Source organism: Stegodyphus dumicola, chromosome 9, assembly GCF_044657685.1.
Source record: "Stegodyphus dumicola isolate Sdum_Otavi_A_Nest chromosome 9, ASM4465768v1".
NCBI classification, from domain to species: Eukaryota; Metazoa; Arthropoda; class Arachnida; order Araneae; family Eresidae; genus Stegodyphus; species Stegodyphus dumicola.
The window spans coordinates 117147102-117169914 of NC_140776.1; the positions used below are offsets into that span (position 1 = coordinate 117147102).

General features: G+C 30.9%; 1 long non-coding RNA gene across 1 annotated transcript; it reads left to right on the forward strand.

Moving 5' to 3' along the window:
• The first annotated feature begins 16569 nt into the window (after nt 1-16569).
• Nucleotides 16570-22437, forward strand: LOC146995464 (uncharacterized). The gene is made up of 4 exons (XR_015043071.1): nt 16570-16716; nt 17814-17923; nt 20051-20093; nt 22217-22437. It is a non-coding gene; the product is annotated as an uncharacterized LOC146995464 (long non-coding RNA).
• Nucleotides 22438-22813: the final 376 nt, after the last annotated feature.

The window sequence follows — 22813 nt, forward strand, 5'->3', positions numbered from 1 at the left end:
CAGCATTATTATCAGAAATCAAACAAACAACTTTAAATCCTATATTTTCTAATGCTATTAAAATCTGCTGAATCATATCTTGTAGCTCATTAGCTTGCAATCCATTAACTGGAACAATACTAACTACATCCTTATATGAAGAGAAAACTGATGTTATCATGAAAACCTGAGCTGTTTTGGCAGCAAGTGCTGGTTTATCATGAGAACCTCCATAAATAGAACCACCTTTAAAGTTGAACATAGGCTGAATGTAAATTTCATCTAATAAAACATTTACTACAAGTTCTTGTTCATTAAGAAAACATTTTTTCCTCTCTAAATAATTAATGCTGCCAGCCAAACTTAATTTTGACAATGAATAACTACTCATAATATTGCGTAAGACTCGAGTACTTGGAATGCACAAATAGTCGCAGTTTAGTAAAGCATTGTATGCCGAAGAAGATTGCACAAATAATGTTGAAGCTAAAATTAAAGTTCTATTACTGTAACGCCTATTATTTTTGGATACTCTTAACAATTGTAATTGCTCTAGTATAAAAGAAATATGTTCAGAATTATCTAAATTACAATCAACAGAATTTAGTAATGTAATTGCTGATTCTAACACAGATGGAAATGTTGTATTAGTAACAGAAGTTTCAACATTGTTCATTAAATCATGTAATACTGAAATTGTATCAACAACGGGTGATTTTGAAAATTTCTTCTTACTTTCTTTCCGATTTTCAATGTATACTTCAAAATTCATGTCAGTACTTATAATGATGCATCCCAAAATTTTTGGACATTTTTCATGAGCTGCATATAAACATAAGCGAATTATATCATCATCATCGTCATCTAAGTAAAACCATTTATTTTTATATTTACATATGTTTTCCCGAAAGTAATTGACCACATCTTGAGGACATTTTAATGCACGTTTTTCTAAATCAGCTTTTTGCTGAAGTAAACTTTCCTGAACGGCTTTCTTATAATTTACTTCTTCTACATCAACAAGTCTGCGAGGTTTGGATTTATTTGTACTTAAATATGAGGGAGCATTTTCAAATATACATGGCACAGCGCCTTGAATGAGACCAGGGATTTTTCTGTCATATTCTTTATATTCATTTTTATAGATTACACAGTCCTTTCTTATTATCTGTGATTCATCAAAATGCTTTATACAAATTACGGGGTTTTTTAATTTGCTTAAATCTCTCGGAATTTTCCTTAACCACTGAGCTCTTCTTTTAGGTGATTTAGGTAAAGAGTAAGTAGTGACATTCTCATTTTTGTCGTAATTGGATTTGCAGCCAAATACACTGCAATGTCGAGGCATTCTGTATTCCAATATGTTATTAGAAACAAATAATCAAAAATAATAAAGAATTCCTGATTTCCAAACAAATAGTCAAACCAATACTACTCAAAATGTTCAAACTAAAGTAAATGCATTCGCTGTTAAAACAAAACACTTGCATAGGCTTGAAAACAGCTACATATTTTCCCAAATAAATCTAAAAATTAAAAATATATAAAACGAAATATAGATAAAACTATTATTTATAATTACATAAAGCTCACGTTATTTAAAATCACTTAGAATACCAAAATAATCTACTTACATAACACTATTGGCAAAATATATATCCACAAAATTCACGACCACAGTTTCGTAGCCACACGCTACCATAAGAACCAAGGGGGTTAGAATAGACCTCTGACCTCCTTGGTCAGAACAAATCGACCATCTTGATCACGTGACTTTTGCGCTTCAAGGCCATGATAGAGTTGGCTGTGCTAGTACATGAGCTGACGTCAGAGATGCACTCCACTGTCGAAAAATAGCAAACCAGTACCTGATAGGAGAAAGGTCAAAAATGCCAAAATCAGAAATCTTAAGCAGAGAAATGCCGTTCGTAAAGAATGGCAAAGATGCAGGTACCCAGCAGACAAGGCATTATTGAACAAAATTAACCGTGAAGTCAGGCTCCTTACACGCAAACAAGCAGATCACGATTGGGCCAACTACTTGGCGTCACTAAACCCTGATGATAATTCCATTTGGGAAGCTACGACTAAGTACAGCAGATGCTACAATACTATTCCGCCCCTTAACGGCCCTCAGGGAATTGCATACACAGAAACTGAAAAGGCTGAATCGCTAGCCGATCATTTTGCCAATCAGTTTCACACTCACAACATTTCACACCCACTTACAGAACGCTATGACTCACATACGATTACACAATTCCTTTTCACAAGCAACATTACAACATTCCTCCCGTCGGAAGTCCTTATGCACATCGCAGAACTCAAAATCAAGAAAAGCCCTGGTGCGGACAAATTCACGAACAAAATGATTTAAAATATGGGAATCAAGGTAATCTTTCAACTGGTAAGGATCATCAACTGCATATTAAAAACTGGATACTTTCCAAAAGCATGGAAAATAGGTTATATCAACCAAGAAAGATAAATCTTGTATCCATATTGGATCGTAAAACAAACTTACGTCTTGATTTTTCGTTTTTAAAAACTGACATATTTCTTCTTTCAAATCCCAGAATTGTTTGAGAATCTTGGAGCAAGGTAACCAACGTACCTCGGTATAGTAGGACAAACCCGAATATTCACTATCTAATTCACTTAAGAAAGCAGTGAATTGACGCTGATTTAAACCTCAAGATCTTATAAAATTTATAACTTTTTTATATATGACAAAACATTCTCTATATTTATTACTTTCGTGCATAGAACTCTATATTTATTACTATAATACAATGCATATGATGAATGTTTGAACCGTGAATTTCACTTAAGTTTTTTTCTTAGTAATGCTACGAAGCCCTTGTTTTTCCCGGTCATTGATGGAGCGCCATCTGTAGCTACAGAATTTAATTTTGCCAAAGGTAGATTGTATTTCTGCAGAAGTCCAAAAACACAAGTAAATATATCTTCTCCTGTGGTAGTACCAACCCCCCGGGGTCGACGTAGAGAACTCTGCGAAGCTACTGGCTAGGATCTGTACCTAGGCAGTTTCGGCCACGGGGGATAAAATTTATGAACTTGGTGGTTCTGAAGCCCCTGGGAAAGGTCATTTATTGGCCGGCCTCGGGGACTGGCATGTCCTGAGCGATGTGGAACCGTAGCCGGAGGGCTTGGTTCCCCCTGGTTTGCTGGGCAACGGCCCACTGCGACGGGCTCGCCCATGCGACTGGTAGGAGCATTAGACGACCGGTACTGCCTGGTGAATTCCAGGTGGTGAGCTGCTCCTCTGGAGGGTAATAGTGGAGGTTGAACCTCCACGACGTGCCCAAAGGAGGAGTAGACCTGTAGTGTGATTTAGTTCACGGGGCAGGGAAGCCTAAAATTTGGTGTGGTAGTACCAAGCATCGGTATTAGTTCCAGTAATTCCTCAAAAATGTTAAAATTCTTGTCACAAGAACGAAGAAACACTGCTAATTGAGCACTGTAAAAAAAAAGTTCGCTCTTTACAGGCAAAAGTTTTGTAAAGTTACAGAAATCAAAAAGTTACACAAGAATTTCCTGTAATGGTAACAGGTTGAAAGCAAACTGTAGCGGGTACACCTGATTTGCTTGTAGCATTACAGATAATGTTTCAGAAGTCGCGCGGAAGAATCGCGTGACTGACTGGAAATTAGCCAATCAGGTGAAAAGTGTTTGAAAGCTAGTTGCAGGAAAAAACATGGCTGAATGCATGTTGGTTGTTTAGCGCAGGTAAGTAAGAAAATGTTTACAATTACTATTTGAAATATTTTTTGTTCATTTTATGCAAATTATTCTCATGCACTTTGCACTGTTATATGTAGTGAGTAAGTATTTAAACGTTTAAGCTTTGCGATTAATTAATATCAGTGTTCGTAATGTCTAATGAGTTGAAAGAGTGCAAAATATTTATTCCAAATGCAGATCTAATAGTAGTATTTTGTCATTCTGCATCCAATAAATTACGCCTTAAATTGCCCGTATTATTATTTATAACTAATTATTCCAAAATTTAATCACTGTTGTGGTATTTAATTGAAACGGAAATGTGGTCGTTTGCAATCGTCTGACCAAAGAACGTTTGACATCTTTTTCCCGGCAGGCCTTGCGAGAAAAGTTTATCTAGACATATGTATGAATGTAATGTATATATTTTTTGCTTACTAGGTTTAGTTTATTCTTTTTCTAGGATTACCTAATTAATTATACTTGGTTTTTAATTCAGTCTAATATGTTTATGTACGAGTGTGTTATGAAGTAAAATTACAAAAACTTGAACAACGCGGTCGAGAATCTCGTTTATTCTTTAGTGTAATAATATTATTTTTTTCAATGGTATTAATTTCTTAAAAATGTTATAATTCCAAAATGAAGTAATTATATTGATTAAAAATATGTCGCATCATACTTTTCGTTATGTTTTGTGTTACTAACTAGATGCAACTTAATTATTCCATATATTTTAATATACCAATATCAACAGGGGAAGATGGAAATGACCAAAAATATTTTTCTAAAAATTCGTTAAACTAGTTATAAACGAAAACTAAAATTTTGTACATTATTTCCAAAAATATCATTTCATTAATATTTTATAAATAACAAGATTTATTATATTGTATAAATATCTACCACTGCATACTTATAAGTTTTAAACATTTAATGTAGAATTTATGTTGTTTTGTTTTGCCCAATTTTAATACAGTTTTGGATAGTCTTGTTACTAGGATAGCATGGATCTGCAAATACAAGTTTAATAAATTTCTTGACAAATGTTTCTCTTATTCATGTAATATAATATATAAATCATAAAATAAGTTTTCTTAAAAATAAATTATGATTGTTTATTGGAATTTAAAACAATTCTGTATCTGTATGTTAGTATTAAAAATAAAATAATAATAAATTTTTAATGAAGCATTGATTTTAGCATTAACAATTGTAAATATATATATATACACACACACATGAATAAATGGAAATGCAAGCTACTTTTCCTTACAAAGCCGTCCATGAATATATACTTCTCTTTAGGCTGATAGCCTTTGCATGCTTTGCCATATTCTATCAATCCAAATAATGCAAATATGCAGAAAATTTTACTTTCTTTGAAAGTTAATGCAGGAAATAAAATTCAGTGCATTTGTAAACTACATTAGTTCTCTTATAGCTTGGCATTTAATTGTCCAATGATTTACTAGTCCAAACTAATGCAGAATTCAGATATCGTTCAAATAAAAGAAAATTAATAAGGTCTGATTTTTAGACGTATATATGAAGATTTATTTTTTTAAATATTATTTTAAGTCAACTAAATTAATTTCAAATTTAAGTAAGTATTCATGCCTTTCAGTAGCATTATTTTTGGAAATCTTAAATTAAATAACTGAATGCAATATTCCTTGTTAATAAAAGAAAAGCAATGTTATGAAAGACTAGCGAAATGGATTTGCAAGTTTTAATTGCGAAAGATCCCATGCTCTAAGGGGTCATTTTTAAAAATACTTAATTAAAAAAAAGTATTTAACGTAAAACTTCCAACTTGACACATGTGTAATATTAATTCTATATATTTTATCTCATTTTATTGATTAATTTCACAGCATTTCCTGTGACACTAGTAGAAATTATTTATTAAATTTTATTCAGTTTCTGGTCTATGTTTTGATTTTGTTATTAATTACGTTTGGTTACATAAGATTTAAAATTATGTAAGGTACAAAAACCTTCTGCATCTATTATCTAATATATGCTGAAGTGAATGAAATTATGCCAGTGAAATTTTTTTAAATCCAAAAATTTCTGTGGAAAATTAAAGTTACAAATTCTAAATGCAAACAAAGGAGTGAATTTGAAAGTTATCAAATAAGCCAGTGTTGGTAATTTTTGCAGTTTTGCAGAAGAATTTTTATACTATGCAGAATGGGAATATGATGTTTGGTTTTGTTAGTAGGGTAACTTGTTTTGTGAGCGCCTTAAGGAAGACATACATTACCTAAATCATTAAAACAATTTCAGAATCCTGTTGCTAAAAGAAAGCTAGGGGGAAAATGTTGTCTGAGACCCAGTGTTTCATTTGAACCAATATGTTATATTGTTTTAGAAATTTAAGGTAATAAATATCATATTTTTCGAATGCTAAAACAGTTCGAAAAATTTATTCAAGTTCTGAATTCTGAATATAAGTATTCTGTATATTATATTTAATAACTATGGTGGCTTCATTTATGAAAAGATTTGCATATTGGCTGTTTTTGTACAATGAACCTTCTCTAAGCTAGCTATGCGTGATTCCTGAAGATTTTGATCTTCAATGATATTGGACATCTTAGAGAAGTTATGTTTACTAATTAGTTATTTTATGAGGAATGCTGCTTAAATTTAAAAAGTGATTGACTGAGGTAGTTTGTCGTAATGAGACGGTTCACTGTAATCCAATTTTTTAAAGTATTTAAGCTGTTCCTAATTACTTAAGATATTATAAAGAAATATGATTAAAAGTGTTATATAAGCACATGTTTAAAACATCTATTAAAATAATTTTTATAAGCTTTTTAAGAGCATGATTATGATTTTAAAAGAAATGTTTTTTTCTTTATTTAGGAGACATGGTTTACAAAGAGGGGAAAAACCATTCATTTTTTCCAAGCAGTCGAAACGAATTTTTATGAAATGTTATATTGTGTTATTTTTTAATTAATTCTTTTTTCAGGTTTTATGTAAAGTTTGTGAATTAAGTAATAAATTATTCTTACTTCTGTATTTTAATTAGCATATTATTTGCTTCATAATGTTTCGTAATAAAATTATAAATTCAATAAACTTCTTAAAACATGCTGTAATATATATAGAGAGAGAGCATAAAGTTTGTTTTCTGTTGTCCCATATATATTTCACAATTTTCTATGCAAATCTCGAAATTTATAATAACTAGGAATACTTTTTAGTATCACTTTCTAAATGGCAAATATCATGTTTGTAAAAAATTACAGGTAAAATTAAAATGCATTAAATTTTAAACTAAACTGAAGTATTAATTTTTGAAACAAATTTGTTAAAGGCATAACTGTATTAAGCATCAAGAATTTTAATGGAAGCAAGGCTTTAAAAATTAAGATCAGTTGGTGAAGTTTTATGCTTATTCAAAAAGCATGATATTAGGTTTTTAATGAAAGACTTCTATCTGTTAATTCAAAGGAAATTATTTGAAGGTAAGGTAAAAACGTTATGCAGTTACCATCTATTATTTCAAACAATAGCAGACTGTTGACAAACACTGAGTGCAGATAAGAATAAAAAGATTAGTTGGACGTTGTAATTCAAGCTTATGAACAAAATTTTGAATTCCTTGTAGTAACAAAATGAAGTTCATTGCTATGTTGAATTCTTTAATTTACTGAAAATGTCATTTTTTAGAAGGAGAGAATATAATATTTATATTTTTGAACCATAAAGAACAGCTGTTCTGAGTTCTTCATAGAAATATTTCACAAAATGTCTTTTATTGTAATAATATGATCATATCAACATGCAACACGTTTACTCATGTAAGTTAAATCTAAAGCAACATGTGTCGTATTTTAGCTAAAATTACTAAAAAGAAAGTTCTAGAACAATTAATAATAATTGACACTAAAACATGCAAATATAAAGCATACTTTTTTTTTCAGCTATTTTACAGGCCAAATATAAATTCCAGATGTTTTTCCATTATTTTATGTAAAGGATATACATATAATTTAATGTAAGGAGTAGCATATCAATTTGAACTTAATTATCAAGTTAAGCTCAAATCGATTATTAATCAAAATGATATATATATACCTACAGACATCATTGTCTTACTCAAAACATATTGATTTCAATGTATTTTATTATAATAAGCATCATTTTAGACCAAAAATCTATTACTTTTATAGACATATCGTTTAGTATTTCGGCTAAATCGCAGAATAGGCTGCATCAGTCGATGCTGTGTTTACTTCTCTTCTGCTTGGACACGCCTTTTTATGACGTAATATTGGTTACGCCTCTCCTATTAAGTTATAAGTATGCTATACCTTCATATTTAAAGAAAACTTAAATGAAGTTTTAACTGAGTTGAAATGGTAGGTTTATAATGTTCTGCGCGAGATTTTTTTAATTATAAATCTACTTTTGTGTGGTGTGTGGTAGTGTTAGCATTTAACGCAACGAATTATCTCTGAAAAATATGTTATTAAGATACCAAACGATTGAAAACGATCATTACCAAATGATTGAAAATATTGAATGCATGAGTTAAAAATTATAACCGTAACTTCTGAAAATACAGAAAAGACTTCTTTTGCTTAAAGGGAGAGGGCGCTGTGATCACGTACGATGGAGGCAGGATCTTGGAAGAGCTCCTGAATTTTCAAAGGTGTTTTCCGGAAAATCTTCATTTATTTCAGAAAATTTTCGCGAATATCCTCTGCATTGTCTCTTTCTCAAAGCTGGGAGTTCTCCTGTACCTGGGGGGTCTTGTCTTTCTTGCAATCTTTTGCAGCACTAAGACGGAGCGTTCAGATAAGTAGAACTTCTTTTCTCTAAGCTAAATCAAATATCTGTCACTAAAGTACCTTTAAATTCATTCATTTATTATGATCATTATTATTATTATGCTCATTTTATTATATTTTGGCGTTAAATATTTAGTAATTGCTTTAAATCATGTGGTTCTTTTTTGGTTACCATCTCGTATGGACGCTATCCTTATCAGTAGCCCTTATCAGTAGTGTTAGCCCTACCCATTGGGGCCCCTTTGAGGAATGTCTCGAGAGCTAAAAACACGATCTCGGGCCTCAATGAATGTACAGAGTTGTAGTTTTTGCTCCTTTAATCTACATTTCCTATCTATTTAAATTAAAAGCATATATTAATACAGTGTGCCTCAAATTGATAAAATAGTACACATATAATAAATTATGACCATTAACTTAATAAATAAATAAAATGCTTATTTTTTTAAAAAAATTAATTAATAATAATAATAATAAAACTCTGTAATTTATTTACTTATTTATTTTTGCTGATATGTTCTCGCCTTGTTTTGGATTTATGATTTTATCTGATGGTGTTTTCTGAATATATAAATATGTTGGAAACCGCAATAGATGATGTTACTTAGTTTAATGTATAACTTTGCATGATATTATATGTATCTTGATCTTATGTGTCTTCTGTTACTGTGTCTCAAGGTAGAGGCTAATATTGGTTTCCATGTAAAAAAATAAAAGTTTAAATTTTAAATTTTAGTTTCCCTGTTATAGCAAAAGTTTGCCTCTAAACTTGACTTATACTGTTATGTGGCTGGACCTCCAAAATTTATTATTTTATTATTAATTTTCCCCATCTTTACCTCTATTCAGCTTTACAAAACACACTCATTACACACACCTGGAAGACTGTATTTAATGTAAATGATAACAACTTTGACTACACTCATGAACACAATCGTGTTTTTTTTTTAACAAAATTCTCTTACTTCCTTTCCTTTTCTTTCTATAGGCCCTTTTTTTTTTAATTATAAATAATTTTTTTTTTCGTCTCCATTACTTTTGGGCCATTTATTTTAAATTTTATTTTGTCCCATCTTTTCTTCCTGGCCTTTCGAACTCGTATAAAATATACGAAGTTCCTTTTTACTCTCCTCTGAAATACGAAATTGCCCCCCTTTCTATATACCTTTCCTTCGCACCTATGCTTGATTTTTCGCCCATCGGTGCAGAAAGACTTAGCGGGTGCAACAAAAGACATCTGTCTACTTTGTCTGTCTGTCTGTCTGTTTGCTTAAAGGATAGAATACGGAGCGCATCTTCTGCATCCTTAGCATCTCCGCTCTCCTCCGCATTATCGTCACTTTTGGTGGACTGGCGCCGCGATCACGAAAGCTGGAGGCAGTGTCTAAACACAGCTCCGAAATTTTTTAAATAAGTGTTTCAAAAATGTTTTCAACTCTCTAAAATAGTTAAATGCACCTTTCCTATGCAATATCTCATTCATCAAATTGAAAAAGGAAACTTCGCTTCTTCGAAACTTCAGGTGTTTTGTTAGCTGTTCACTATGAACACGAGAAATCCAAAAGAGGCCCTGACACGGAATATTCAGATAAGTAACATTCTGTTCTCTATAAAATATCTGTTTCTCTAGAGTGTCATTAAATTTCTTTATTTATTATTTTTCATAAGATTCTAGCATTATACAATAGTTGGTAATAGTAGCAGGTCATGTGTTTCTTTTCTTCGTAACTATTCCGTAGAGACGCCACATTCCTTATCAGTAGTCCGTTCTTATCAGCAACTCACACCCTTCGGAGGCCCCCCCCTTTTCGTGCTTAGGAATTTCTTGTGAGGGAAAAATGGGGATCTCTTGATCATCGATGAGTATAGACTGTGATTTTTGTAACAAAGATCCCCGACTTTTTTTTTTTTTTTTTCTTTTTTTCAGGTCTCAAACTTTAAAATTACGAGCAAATAAAAATACAGTGACGGAATTTGTTCAACTTGTACTATAATAAATTTCAACGGTTAAATTAATAAATTAATTTTATATTTAACTAATATTTAAGAAAAATAAACTGTATAATTTATTTTTGCTGAAATGCTCTCACACTGTGTATGATGGATTTATAATTTTGTCAATTACTGTTTTTCGGAAATATACATGAATTTTTTTGGGAACGGTAATATTTAATGTTACTTTAGTTGCCAATGCCAATGATTTGCAATTTTCGGAGTGCCTATGGTTCAAAATACTTTAATTAAAATATCATGTACATCTTTGTGATGATATATGTCTTTTCTAGTTAGGTCTCAAGATAAGGGCATACACATTACCATGTAGGAATTCATTCTTTTTTTTTTTTTTTTTTTTTTTTTTTTACTTAGCTAAAGTTTGCTTTTTGCAGATGAACTCCTTAACTACACTCATGGACACAATCGTATTATTACGAATTTGGTATTTAAAAAGTTAATGTTAGTTCAATTATAAATTAAATGGTTTTATTTCTCGCGCAGTGCAGCGCGTGACGAATATTAAAAGAAAGCTAAGCCGGAAAATTGAAAATACAAGAGCGCGTGCATTAAATAAATAAATATCTCTTTTTGATTTCGAGAAAGTACTGGAAAATTCTAGCGCGTGATTTTAAAATCTTATAAAAGGAGGACAACATCTCAGTTTGTAGTAGTTGCTTAGTTTGTTGTTGCTCTGCTCTTGTTGATTGTAGCGAATTCGCGGATTAGCGTTCTTTAGCTGTTTTGAATTACGTTCTATTGGACATTTGAGTAGTTAAAAGATAACTACTGTGAGATATTGTAATACTGCATGATAATTTGAGAAAATTTAAGCATTTTTGTTGTGATAATAATAAATTTTTGTTCATTTTTCATCGGACTTGTACATTCATTTCATAACGAACCCGTACGCATGCAACAGTATTTTAGGATATTTTCTACTTCTTTTCCTTTTCTTTCTATAGGCCCTTTTTTTCTCCTCTATTATTTTTGGGCCATTTATTTTAAATTTTATTTTGTCCCATCTTTTCTTTCTGGCCTTTTGAACTCGTAAAAAATGTACGAAGTTCCTTTTTACTCTCCTCAAATATGAAATTGCCCCTCTTTCTATATACCTTTCCTTCGCACCTATGCTTGATTTTTCGCCCATCGGTGCAGAAAGACTTAGCGGGTGCAAAACAAGACATCTGTCTACTTTGTCTGTCTGTCTGTCTTTTGCTTAAAGAATGTTTTGATTCTTGATGAGTGTGTCAAAATCGGTTCTTACTGCAGAATGGATGAGTATCTGAATCTGGAATTTTTTAATCAGTTGGAGCGAAGAGGCAAAAAGAGCGTTATTGAGTGGTGTATGGAGAAAAGTTTGATTGCAATATCGTATAAATGCCCAATTTGTGGAACAAATATGAAACTGTAGTGTCGCTTCAGTTCCGTTAAGTTTCTAATTAAATTTAGTTAAAGCGGAATGGCAACACCTTCTAGTCTCCGCGAAGAACGAAGTAAACAAACTTCGAGTTTTGGTCACGCGATGCTACGTGCATGTAAAATGTAAATAAATCTTATGAATAAGTATCTATAACATCGTAAGGAATAAAATATTGGTTCCATAGGAGTCAGAGAAGTGTTATTTTTCTATATTTGCACACCAGACACTTCACTGGTGTATCCCGGCGTGATCGAATTCTACAATGGCTGACGAAGACGAAACCGAAATTAAAGCAACAACTGCATCTGTCGCCAAGGTAAGCGTTAAAGTTCCTCCTTTTTGGAAGCCAGATCCTAAAATATGGTTTATTCAACTAGAAGCACAATTTAGAAATGCAAAAATTAGTGCAGATCAAACAAAATATGATTATGTTATAAGTTCCATTGAACCCGATATTTTGTCACAGATATCTGATATTTTGCTAAGTACACCACAAGATAATAAATATGAGGCAATTAAAAATAGACTAATTTCATTATATGCTGATTCAGAGACTCAAAAAACCCAAAAATTACTGAGTGAGTTGGAACTGGGTGACAAAAAGCCATCTCAATTACTGTGTGAGATGCGTAATTTGGCTGGCGATAAAGTAACAGATACTTTCCTAAAAACATTGTGGCTACAACGTTTACCCGTTAATATGCGTAGCATTATATCTGTTAGTAGTGAAGATTTTGTCAAAAGTGGCTACAATGGCCGATAAGATTTGGGAATTAAACCCTGTTACTCCCCAAATAGCTGCTGCATCATCCATAACGGTAAAAACGGAAGTGATTGAAAGTTTACAAAAACAAGTTAGTGAACTTAGCTTACAAGTTTCTGCTTTAAACAAGCAACGCCACAATCGTCCCTATTGTCGTAACCGATCCAAATCAAGAGATAGGAGTTACAGTGGTAACAGATCTAGTGATATTTGTTACTATCATAAAAAATTCGGTGATAAGTCATTTAAGTGTAAACAACCCTGCAACTACTCATCAACATCACAGACAAATAGTCCGGAAAACCAGCTCCCCGTCTCTCGTTGACGACGGAGGGACAAGGGATGCAGCTGAGTCGTCTTTTCATCAGCGACAAAGAATCGGCTACCCAATTTTTAATAGATACTGGGGCAGAAATTTCTGTCATTCCTCCCTTGCCTGCAGATAAGAAAAACATCTCAAAATTAGAACTCTTTGCTGCAAATGGTACGAAAATTAAAACATATGGCCAAAAATTACACAAGCTTGATCTTGGACTCAGACGATCATTCACATGGCCTTTTGTAATTGCGGACGTAAACAAACCGATAATAGGCATGGATTTTCTTGCAAATTTTAACCTTTTGGTAGATTCTAAAAATCGCAAGTTGATTGATGGTACTACATTCTTAACAACCAATGGAACTCCTTGTTTTCAAAATAACAATAATAATATTCCGATTTTAAATGCCGTAAATGATCCATATAAACATATCATTAATGACTTTCCGGATTTGTTAAAACTCAATGTAGTTGATAATAAAGTTAAAAATCATAACATCGAACATTATATCGAAACCAGAGGTCCACCAGTTTTCGCTAAAGCCAGGAGACTATCAGCTGAGAAACTTAAAGCGGCTAAAAAGGAGTTTGAATTTATGCTCCAAATGGGTTTATGCAGACCATCCAAAAGTAACTGGTCGAGCCCACTACATCTCGCTATGAAGAAATCAGGTGATTGGAGACCTTGTGGAGACTATCGAGCGTTAAACAACGTCACGATTCCTGATAGATACCCTCTACCATTTTTAACAGATTGCAGTTCCATTTTAGCTGGAAAGAGAGTTTTCTCATCCATAGACCTCATTAGAGCGTACCAACAAATTCCAGTTCGCGAAGAAGATATACCGAAAACGGCCATTCTCACTCCCTTTGGCTTATTCAAGTTTCCATTCATGACGTTCGGCCTACGAAATGCGGCTCAAACGTTCCAACGTTTCATGAACAGTGTGTTGAATGGATTAGAATTCGTGTTTTGTTATTTGGATGACATTCTAATAGCCTCTCCAGATGAAGAAACTCACCAAAAACATCTACGAGCAGTCCTTGAGAGACTAAACGAATATGGCCTGTGTATTAATGCGGCAAAGTGTAAATTTGGTCAAGCAAAACTTGCATTCCTGGGATACGAAGTGTCAGCTGAAGGACTTAAACCTCTCTCAACGAAAGTTGATGCCATCAAAAATTTCCCAGAACCAAAGTCATTTACTAGTTTAAGACGATTTTTAGGTATGGTGAATTTTTATCACAGATTCATACCAAATTGTGCAAAACTGCAACAACCTTTAACAACATTGCTCAGTGGTATTAAAAAGAACTGCAGAAAAGAAATAACCTGGACGGCAGAAACAAGAAACGTCTTCCAGATCTTAAAAGATGCACTTATTCATGCCACAAACTTAACTCACCCATCCGAAAAGGCTGAAATATCGCTAACAACTGATGCTTCCGATACTGCCATTGGAGCCGTTTTACATCAGATTGTGAATAATGAAAAACAACCTTTAAGTTTCTTTTCCCGAAATTTGACATCAGCACAACAAAAATATAGTGCCTACGGTAGAGAACTCTTAGCCATCTATACAGCAGTAAAACATTTCAAATACATCTTAGAAGGGCGAACTTTTGCAATATACACGGATCACAAACCACTAACATTTGCCTTCCAACAAAATTTGGAAAAAGCTTCGCCACGACAAGCTAGACAACTGTCATATATTGGCCAGTTCTCAACCGATATCCGATTCATACAAGGGCATGAAAATACCGTCGCTGACGCTCTCTCTCGCATAGACACCATTTCTGTACCATCTGCAATAGACTTACAAACTATAGTAGACTGTCAAGAAGATGACGACTTGGAGATTCTAAAAAACAACCCAAACTTAAAAATCCTACAGATCCCTATACCGGACAACGACAAGAAAATTTACTGTGATACTTCTACAAATTATAATCGACCATACATCCCTGCAAAGTTTCGGCAGAAAATATTTTCTTCAATCCATAATTTATCTCATCCTGGAATAAGATCCACGATAAAATTGATAACACGACGTTTCATATGGCCCAATATGAATAAAGACTGCCAACTATGGACTAGAGCATGTTCCCAGGCAGCACGTCTCCAAAAATATATGTATAATTTTGGTGAAATAAGGGTATGGTATTTTTTGCACGTTACTTTTTTACGATTTTTTAAATTTATACGAATGAAAAAGGCTGAAGTTACTGTTGACTCTTGATCGTTATTTTCCATACGTTATTTTTACGAAAATTATACGAATCCGAATGTACTGATAAAACTACCGCCATGATGGTATATTTTATTCGTCACTTTTACGCATATTATACGAATCCGAATGTTCTGAAAGAAACTACTGCCTTTATGGTATATTTCATTCGTCACTTTTACGGATATTATACGAAGTCTAAAAGGATTAAAAATGGAGTTTATTAATTCAAAATATTTAGTGTATTTCTGGCATTTCACTTTGTTTTCCTTGTCGACGAACATGAAAAAAGGGGCATTCATATATGAGGCTAAAATTTTTCTATAAATTTTAACATGTGAGCTAAATCTTTACGTGCATTTTTGGAAAAAATTATATTTTTTTTAATTCTAACATCTTCAAAATAACTTATTTATTTTCTTATATCAATTTTGTTATTTTTATTCATATCAACACTTACATTAATTTACACAATTTAATTTCTTTTATGAAAATCCTATTACCCATTTAACTATAATAAGCTGTATATTAAATTTGTGTACTTACTGAGTTTGGTACAATACTCGCCTTATTTTATTTAGCAAATGTGGGCAATTAAATTGGAATAACACTAGCAAATCTTTCATGTCGAGGAATAGAATAATAAATACAGCAGAAGATGCTCGAAAACGTTTAACTTCTTGAACAATAGTTTAATGTAGACCAAAGGATCATTAATTATAATCAAAGATATACTAATATTTTTATTTAATAATAATAATAATAACTCTACGAAATTGCAAGCTGAATCCTGATATTTTACATATATTTCAGTTCCTTTAATCTTTGTTATAAAAATCATATGAGGCTAATTTTTTTAAATTTTGTTTAATGTACGGAAAATATGATATAGCGATTTTAATAATTTTTATATGAGGAAAAAATTAATAAATAATGTAAATAAATAATTATATTATATTTTTCCTGAAACAATTAAAGACATTCTTAATATGGAGATCTACAGAATAAGTACAAGGGTCCAGTTAAATGAACTCAAAATTTGCATAGTTAATTTTACGCTAACTTATAAAAATTAACCGGATTTACGATTATACACTGAGCATGCGCATACACAGACATTTCTATTTTTCGTAGAAAAATTTAATTATTACCTTAATACAGAGATGCTGTGAATATAAATTTATATAATGCAAAAGTAAGTTTATTTCATATGCTAATTTAGAGGCTTTCTTAATATGTTTAATTATAAAGGAAAAAAAAAGCGTTGCAATTCTTGTTCACTGACCAATGGCAAAGCAGACACTTTCTACTTCCGGTTGTGGCGGGATATTTGTGAAGTCAGCACTCAGCAATGGCGGTCGAAAAGAATGGTAAAGTCGCAAAGAATACTGTTTGTTCGTGGATTGGCGTTTGTGACTGAATCCATCGAAGTTACTAATTATTTGAAGAAAGTAAGTGAATATTTTATATTTTCAGTGTTTAATACTCGTATTTTCTTCACCTATATAAAATTTTATAAATAGCGTCTGTGTAGGAAATGTGATTTTCCATGTGTTGTTCTTTTGTGTACGTGCCTAATGATTCATTTTCAGGATTTGGTACTGTTAAATTTTGCACTACTCTGTTTCTTACTGTTTGTGTCACTCCTTTTTGTATGTGTCTCACCTTTTTATAGTTATATTATTTTTACTCAAACGTTTTAATATTTATCTTAAAGCATACTGTAATTAAGCAGGAAATAGCTTTTAATGGAAAAAGAAAGGCAATATTAACATGACTAATTGTTCAGAAATCTGTTATGGAAATGTTATTTACCTTATGCCAAAAAATAAAGCATGTAACTTTCATTTATTTATGAAATTCAAAATTTTTTATTTGCTTAGTGTTTTCTCTAAAAATAATTTAATTTCTTATTTTTGAATTTAGTTTTATAAATTTGCTTTAATATATAATCTTTAACTCAAAGATATTGTGCTATTAAAAAAGGAAATTTTATGCCATAGAAACACAGGTACTTTGTTCCAAATCTGTGTTCATTTTTTTTTTTTTTTTTATATATATATATACTGAATTTTTATGCACTTGTAATTACTGAAATATATCCTTTCATGAATAATAAGTAAGTTTTAAGTCCTTTCATGAATGCATTTCTTTTTTGTTTGATTGATTTTGTTGTTTTAAAAGATCTGCCATAGTTAAAGAAAGAAAATAAAGTAAGAATGCTTTACTTTCAGTTTTGAATAAATTTATTACTATTTACTGCAGCCTCAAGTTTCTCTAAACATAATTTTCGAAGTCAAAACTTGATAGTTATGTTGATTATTAGACTTGCATGAAAAAATTTACTGAAAAATTAGTATTTGATCTAAAATACCTTAAATTATTTGAATTATATTTTACTAAATCATGTATTTTGATATAACTAGATAGTTAAAAAAATTTAAATTGTAATTGTGCAAAAATGCTTATATAAAGCCAAGAAATTGTTTATATTTTTGTTGCTTTTTCCCTTGTAAATTAATTATATATATATATATATATATTACAGTCTGGGGAGTCAGCACCCTGCTGAATTGTAGTAAACGAGACGTCCAATCTACTAGACCATCAAAGATGCAGATTTGGATTTTCTATTTCATAGTTATTGAAATCATAATGGTATGTTTGTTTAAATTAGTACTGTTTATGAATGTGATAAAAATAAATTCTGATAAGCTAAGAAATGATTTATTTTCTATTAATTATGAACTGTAAATAATGTAACCAATTTTCTTCATAGTATTTACTAAACATTTTTTTTTTTTTTTAAAAAGGGAGGTAGTCCTATTTATACAATTCTTGCAGAGATACCAAGAAATAAAACATTTCAGGAATTTTCACTCAGTATATCTTGATGTGTAAAATCGTGTTGTTCAATGCCATATTACTTTTTCACAGGAAAGTAATTTTATTGATCTAACATCTGCATAAATTAAAATTTTTTTAAGAATGATTACAGTTTCTAAGCTAACTTAAAATTTTCAGATTTAGAAAATGTATGTTTAATGTAGCATTAGTTTTCCATGGAATAGAAAAGGTTTTCAAAATGTTCAGTTGTTAGAGGGAAATAATATAAATGAGATTGTCCTGATACAGTTTCAGCTGGAAATGAAACTGAATTTTCGGATAGTGAAGATTTCATTTAAGAATTCTAATAAAACTGATTAATGTAAATCCTCTGCATTTAAAAATTCTAATAAAACTGATTAATGTAAATCCTCTGCATTTAAGAATTCTAATAAAACTGATTAATGTAAATCCTATGATTCATGTAGGTATTCTTCTGTTATCAGGACCAGATTCAGAAATGTGTGTTTATATGCATGCATTTTTAAATGTAGGTGCTCGTGTGTGCATGTGTATATTCTTTATGTATATATTTGTATACTTATACACATATATGCACATACATGCATATACACATGCTTACATATCTACAGTGGAACCCCGAGATACAAGTTTAATTCGTTCCAGCATTCAGCTGGTATAGCGAATTTCTCGTATCTAGAAAAAAAGCTTCCCCATTGAAAATAATGGAAATTCAGTTAATCCGTTCCACACCCCAAAAAATATCAACATTTTAATATCAAGTCAATTTTTCCTAATAAATAACACTGGTAAATAATATAACAATAGTTTAACTTTGTTACCAACATTTTAACTCCTTCTCATTAATCCATACCAGCAACAGCTTCTCAACATCTAGGAGTACTTTTATGGTGCTTGGAAGCAACAATAATTCCTTTGGCTACATCAGGTTTCTTAATTTCTTCCTGCTTCTTCAGAATAGTATAGATTTTCGATGTTGAAAGGCCGCAAGTCTTCGTCAATTCCGTTACCATGCTTATGTTTATCTATGATTTCTTTCTTGATATCGACGGCCATGGGCCTCCTTATTTTTCTTTGTAGCACTGAGGCAACAATCTTCTTGCGAGGCATCTTGAAATAATTATTTTCACGTTAAATGTCAAAACAATTAACTTACAAGTGCACAAACACGTATATAAAAGAACACTGAGTGATCTGTCAAGGGGATTCCCCGAGTTGACCCGGATAGGGAAATGGCGCCACCCGTACCAACAGCCTGGCTCATTGCTCGTTACTCGAATTAATGCTCGTATTTTGCTCATACTTTCCTCGTATCTCGAGGTTTCATTGTACATTTCTGAATCCCGTCCTAATAACAGAGGAGTACCTTTGCCAGTATTGCAACAGAGCTAGAATGAATTATTGTGTTAAATATGTGGAAAATGCATGCTTAAAGTACTGTTATTTTCTAAAAATATTCTGTATGTCTATTTTCTACAAGAAAAAAAAATAGCTAAAAGCTGTTAATTTACTCGTATTTATTAAGTCTAAAGGGGCTTTATCCCTAAAGAACTATTGTTTTTGTTTTGCATTGGTTCACTTATAAATATCTGTTTCACTTTTCAAACTGTTCCTACCAAATGTTAGTCTCTAGTGTGGGATTAATACTCTCTATCTTAGTGCCCTCTATAACCTATGTTAGGGTTAACCTGTATAACCTACAAGGATTGCCAGTTTAGGCGAGATATCTAGGTAGTCATCATAATACGTACCTTATTTTTTATTATTTTAAAATTAAATTGAAAGTAATAAACTAGTTTTCAAGAATGGAGTTAAACTGAATTTGCATTCAACTCTGGTTTATTGTGTTAATGATGTTTTGCTGTAACAAATATGAATTTTTTGTTTAAGTATAATAATTTCAAATGTTTTTTCTAGAGAAAGAAGTACTGCCACTAAGGTAAAGGTGCTAACTTGCAAGGTAATTTTCTATTCTACATTAACTCAATCTTTATGTCCTGTTACAGATATATTGGCAGAAATAATGAAAACCTGACATTCAAAAAGAAAAATAATAACGTTGAATGTAGTATATTAGATGGTTAACTGCGGTTTGGCAGCTCATTAATAATCTTACACATATTGAGTACGAATAACTTTGACAATTACCGGTATTTTCAATAGTATAAAATTAGGCAAGAAAGCAGCTTTAGCTTAGCACCGATTTTAAATACAACTCTGTTACCGATATTGGTTTGACGAAGGTAAAATATAATTGAATTTAATAAGTTGGAAATACTGTCTGTCTTTCCATGAGTTAAAAAATAATTTCAAATAAAATTTCTTTTTCAGTTTTTCATATTATTTGTTTAATGTTATAGTAATCTGATTTATCATATTTAGTCACATATTCCATCCCTCTTTGCACTATAATATATAATTTAAAGGACTTATCAGTTTCAGCAATATTTTTTTTTACCAGTATACATTTTTACCATAACTCTGTTTCTAAATCATATCCTGAAAAATTAAGGAGTAAAGTACACAAAGAAGGAAAATATGCAAGTAAATAATGGCATTTAGTGTTGTTTATGTGTCTAATATTTGTACTAGATTGTAAAAGTTATAAAATTCTATTAGCTTTTTTAAATTATTCTTTTTTAAATAGAGATGCTTCTTTGCACCCAAATGGTTAAAGCCTTAGTGTGACTTTGGTACTTTGATCTAACTTCTATTCCTAATAAATAATTCAGCTGCATACAGTTTACTCAATTTCTGCCATGTGTAAGGTAAACAATATTAGCTTTTTTTAAATATATCTTTTACAACTATTCCATCAGGTAGATTTCTTTCATATTTTGCCTTAATTGAGTCATCCTGCTAATTAAGAATTTATTAAAGTTAATATGTTAAGTTTTTGTGTGTATAATTCATTTTAAGTATGTGCAAGCAAATGCGTACATTAACAGTTACGTAGAATTATGTTTTGAGTATCAAATTCAGAAATTTGGGACTGTTTTTAGAAGATTTATTAATGATTTATACTATATTAATATTCTTAAAAAAATTCTGTGGCTTTTATATGAGAGTATATATTTTAAAATAGCTGCATGATATGGTAGAGGTAAAAAGCTTCATGTGGATCATAAATTAATATGTGGGAATTTTTCATTTATTTAATAAAGAAAATATTCAAGCCACAATTAAAATTTTTTCACTGGATTATTTGCATACAAAGTTTGCAGCAAATATTTCCTGCAACAGAAGTGACAATTTTTATTTTGCCAAGACAGGAAATTTAGTTAGTGAAAGCAGTAACTCTATTTTGAGATGTTAAAACAGGAAGGCAAATTTTTGAATTTAAATTGATTTTTGAAGAAAAACTTCATTTAGTCTTGCTATCATTCTACGTGGCTCTTAACTTTTTTATGGTATTTATAATTTTATTGTTATTCAGCTTTCTGTTTGCTTAGAATGCACATAAATGTAGACTTGAAATATTTTATATTGCAAACTGAGATGCCATTGTTATCATAATTAAAGCTCTGATTTTGGAGGAATTTACTGATAATACTTTTGATTGTGTATTGGTTTATGGTTTATTGAAATGTGTAAAATAGCCTGTTAATGCATATACGTATGTTAATGACATGTATATGTTTATGAAGTATTCTGTTATATGTATATAGTCTTGTGATTAGTTTTCTGCTTACTCTTTATTTAAGAAAAAGTTATCTGTAAGAAAGCGAATATTCTTTACTATATGTAGGAGTAAAATTGAAAAGGCTAATGCAATATAATTAATACAAAATTAAGTTTTTTCTCATGTACTTAAATACAAACATAGCCATTAAAGACTTTCTCAACCTTGCAGTTCTAAACAAATCTTAAGTATTTTTTACTTGAAATTATAGGCATTGTGTAAGGTATATAATTGAAGCTTACTGTGTGATAGTATGAAATTAAATTTTTAATTACTGAAATGTAAATTTTTAAATATGACTCAGTGCATTTTATATGCATCTTTTAATACTTCAACTATATTTAAAAACTGAAAACATCTGAAGTGTGAAATTATTACAAATTTTTCTTTTTCTTGTTTAGGAGCTGTTCTCAAAACATTGGGTGACAAAGAATTCACTTTTACAAAAATCGAGCAGTATATTAAAGACAGTGAACTATAGAACAAATATGGCGAAGTTGCATGGAGTCTATGTTGAATTTTATTATTGAAAAAAATATGCTCTTCAGATTTAATGTTAGTTTTTATTGTTTAACAGTAATTGCAGTTTTCGAATACCTGTAAAATAAACCTAATTCTTAAATTAATTTCATGTGTATTTCTTTTGCAAGTATTACAGTTCGTAATACTTCAAACAACTTGAAATTTTATACTTGTTAATTTATGTGGGATATGTTCATAATAATTTTATAATTTAAATAACTCATTGTCACCATATGAGCATAATCTAAAATGCACAGCATTTGACAACAAATTAATAAAAAATTAGCCAACTTCTAATTGCTTTCTTTTGTCCAGTTGCCTCTTTTTAAATCATTTAATACCATAAAGCTATTTGATGAAAAAAAATAATTGGTATGTCCACATCAACATGTACATTTTTAATGATGTTATAGAAAAAGTCACATGAGATAAATATTTAAAAACTTCAATATTCCTAAACAAATTAACTTTTTAAA